Source organism: Paramisgurnus dabryanus, chromosome 23, assembly GCF_030506205.2.
Source record: "Paramisgurnus dabryanus chromosome 23, PD_genome_1.1, whole genome shotgun sequence".
NCBI classification, from domain to species: Eukaryota; Metazoa; Chordata; class Actinopteri; order Cypriniformes; family Cobitidae; genus Paramisgurnus; species Paramisgurnus dabryanus.
The window spans coordinates 14,245,594-14,249,926 of record NC_133359.1 but is presented as its reverse complement, the minus strand read 5'-3'; positions in this window follow the sequence as shown (position 1 = coordinate 14,249,926).

Genomic DNA, 4,333 nt, shown 5'->3' with positions numbered 1-4,333 from the left:
CAATAAAAATTTATTTGATTTTATTTGACTTGGAGTTAAAATTAAAACAAAATTAATTTAAATTTAAAATTAAATTTAAATGAATTAATTTAATAATAACTTGAATATAAATAACACAGGTAGCCTATTTTTTATTTATGAATTAAATTAAATTAAACACTTTTAAATAGCATTTTGCATGATTATACTTTTATATGTTTTATGTTAGAATCGACAGAAAATGAATGAATCATAACAAATAAATGCCAAACTAAACAGATACTGCTTTTACTAATTAAACCTATCAGTAATAATAAAACTAAAACTAATAAAAAATAAAAGACTATATTTTTTAAATCTGTCAATTGTATACAATAAATACTTTTTATTTGTAATCACTTAAATCCACTACACCCAACCTGACTGCCAGGTTTACAATGATAAACCCTGTAGCCACATAAGTTTTATGAGTTTTTGAGTGTAGTGCTTTAACCAGCGAGACCCCTGCGATCCCTGAACCTTTAAAAGTTAGTAACAAAATACATTTGTTGCTTAATGGATCTCAGCGTGTCATTCACTAGTTCTGATTTAACACAAGGGGAGACCACGTCGAGAAAGAGGCCAGACTGGGAGTGGAGACCGGGGCAATGCGAGTTTTACAAGATTCCCTGGAGTGAAGAATCGCTCTCCATCATCTAGCTGTGACATCCCACTGAGTAAGACTTATGGGCTGACACCTCAATTGAGACACAGCTAATGCAGGACGGCATGTGGGTTAAGATAGGGTTCCCGATCGCCCCCCACCCGTCACGGCCGAAACGGCTCATCCAAGTGCATATGGCCGGCCGAACAGATATATAGGCGGGAATGACATACTCCACGTATGGGGAGTACTGTGTACCGATGTGATCGCTTCTTGCCTCTTCAGAATTAAAAGCGTATGGGGCCTGCCATGGTGGTCCTTGAGGGGTATAATTCAATCAAAAGAGCCTTCCACTGTGAATTGCATTAAGTTTGCGATTTCTCACTGGATTTGCAACTCAGTACGATAAGAAGATTAACAGCCGGTAAAAAAAAAAGAGTCAAGAGAGGAAGAGTCAGAATGTGCATTTGGCCTAATTTAAGACCGTATAAATGATGTGGATGGTGAACTTTAAACTGTGGTGACCTTTGACAGTAGTGGGCAGGCAGGGATTATCTTCTCGTCCCTCAATGAGAGGTAAGATGAGAAGAGCAGAGCGGAGATGATTCACAGCTATAGAGGGAGAACAACAGTGCACTGATTTTGAAGAGGGGAGGGCTTGCGAAAGATGGATCCACATGCCTGGTTTGGTGCACACATAGTTACCTTTAAAAACCCTTTTTCCTTATCGTCTTGACTAGGGATGCAGCGATTATAGATTTTGATGGTACGGTTATAGTCTGATAAATAATCACGGTTGTACGGTTATTACGGTTATTAAGGATTCATTTATTTCACAACATTAATGTATAAAATCACATGAATAAATTTTTAATCAATTGCTACATTTTTCTGTATTTTCAGTTTGTGTATTTTTTCTACAATTCTTGGACAAATGATAATAATAATAACTTAGCTGCCTTTGACTTAAACAGTATAGGTGCCTTTAAAACCTGTAGGCTATTCATTTTAATGATCTTTTGAATAAATGTAATTTTACATTTGGACTGAATAAATTTATATTATTTTGGTTTGTTTGAAGTATTGAAGTAAAATATATGAAGTAAAAATGATAAGAGCCTCTCAAAACGAATAATAACACAGGGTCATCCTGGGCCAGGTACTGCCAGTCATTTTGACAGGTGTAGCTTAATATTACACAAAAATCAAATATAAATATTAGGGGTGGCAAGATTAACGTGTTAACTCATGCTATTCATTAATTAATCATTAACGCGTTAAAATAATTTAACGTAATGAAATGCAGTCAGACCACCAGGAGCCCCGCCCGGGTTTGATCCGCGAGCAGGAGGTTTTTAATGCTGTACAGAGTAGACCGATTGAAGTGTGGCTCTTTCATGTACGGATGCAGGTGCGCGTGCACACACACACACACACACACACACACACACACACACAAACCAGATGCACGAACAACCAAGAGACGCGTCACGCGCACATATTCTTTTGAACGCGGAGCTTTGTCATACAATGCACAAACCAGATGCACGAACAACCAAGAGACGCGTCATGCGCACATACTCTTTTGAACGCGGAGCTTTGTCATACAATGCATCATGACGCATGCGCCTCTTGGTGCTTCGTGGATCTGGTTTGTGCGTGCGTGCGTGAAACAAAAACACGCGGTGTAGCGAAGGCTTTACGGTTACTTAACCGTGACGTTTTAAAGCGCGGTTAATAGTGAAACCGGTTAATCGCTGCATGCCTAGTCTTGACATAATTCCTATTCAAACAGGAAGTTGGTGCTGAACATATCAAAGGGGTCAACACTTTTCTGAAACAGCCAATAGCATTTACATTACATTATCGTGTAAGATCCTACTCATTAATCAGAGGCAGGTGATTTTAAAGGGATAGTTCACCCCAAATTGAGAAAACTATCATCATTCCCTCATGAGTTTCTTTATTCTGTTGAATACAAAGGAATATGTTTAAAACTAAATTGCTGAAAGCACACAGTTGACGGTACCAATTGACTTCCATAGTAGGAAAAACAAATACTATGGAAGTCAATACCGTCAAATGTTTGCTTACTATAGACTAAAAAATAAAGACGTAGTATCCCTGACGTTACCCATAAGTTTATGAAGAGCTTTTTTGAAGCCAATAGTAGTTGGCATGGCCTGCCGTCGCCTTCTTGGCTGCGCATCACTCACGGATAAGTGAAAATGGGTAAAGAGATGGGACGTGGGTGAAGCTGAGATGGCTGGTTGCTGAAACTATGCCCGCCTAGCTCGACAGTAGTGACAGCAGTGGCAGTTCAACCGCCACTCAATTGGCAACGCCCTTAATTATGCAGAACTTTAAGGCTTAACTCTTTCCCCGCCATTGACGAGATATCTCGTCAATCAAGAGAAAACGCTTCCCCGTCAATGACGAGTTTTTCTGTCTTTCCGCAATACCGCTATTATCCACTAGGTGGCACCCTTCTGCAACTTTTTAAACCCGGAAGTATTGCCCTATGGCAAGCTGCTGCATGTCCGTGTCTGTTTTAAAGATCGCTCTGAATGGGAACTCTATGAAAAGTCCGTCACAAAAATGGAATTATCTCTGCTTTTTGCTCAAAAAGTTTTTGTTTTGTTTTTTAAAAACACTGGCGGTGAAAGAGTTAATATAATTTAAACGGATGAGTTACAAAGAAAATTCATCCCCTCACAGTTGTCATGAAGGGTAAAATTAACTATATAGACCAAAAACACTTTTTGTACCAGGCTGTAAACATATTTATTTCTGCTGTAAAGTTGGACGTTTTAAAGGGACACTCCACTTTTTTTGAAAATATGCTCATTTTCCAGTTCCCCTAGAGTTAAACATTTGAATTTTACCATTTTGGAATCCATTCAGCTGATCTCGGGTCAAGACTTTGCTGCAGTAACATGGCTGCAGGAGGCGCAATGTTATGACGCAGCAGCCAAAAAAGTCCCCTTGGTTACTTTCAATAGAAGGGGACTATTTTCGGGCACTGCGTAATATCATTACGCCTCCTGCAGCCATGTTACGGCAGCAAAATCCTTGATTATTACACCAGAATGAGAGTATAGTTCCTAGTTCCTTTTAGCGCAATGCTAATGGTCTAATCAGATTCAATGGATTGTGCTAAGCTATGCTAAAACTGGCACCGCCAGACCCGGAGATCAGCTGAATGGATTCCAAAATGGTAAAAATCAAACGTTTAAGGGGCTGGACACACCAAAACTTTTAAACGCGGCTGAAAACGCCTGGACAACGCCGAATGCCAGCTGTTTTTCAGCTGAGTGCCAGCTTTCTTCAGCTAAGCGCTTTGGTAGCTCTGATACGTCAGCTGTGAGACGGTTGGTTGCTGTGATACTTGTCCTGCCCCACCTCCACTGTGATTGGACGGCCGCGTGAGAACTGACATTGACGAGCGGAGCTTTTCATCCAAAGTTGAAAATTTTTCAACTCTCGGTGCTCAGTGCTGAGCGCGGAAAAAACGCTGGGCGGCGGTTTTCAGCGTGGAAGAAAACGCTAGCTGCTGGCTTATTTGAAAAACGCAGAGCTTCCATTGGAAACAATTGAAAACATGCGACGGCCGCCGGCGTAAAAGTTTTGGTGTACACAACCCCTAACTCTAGGGGAGCCTGAAAATGAGCATATTTTCAAGAAAAGTGGAGTGTCCCTTTAAAATGGGGT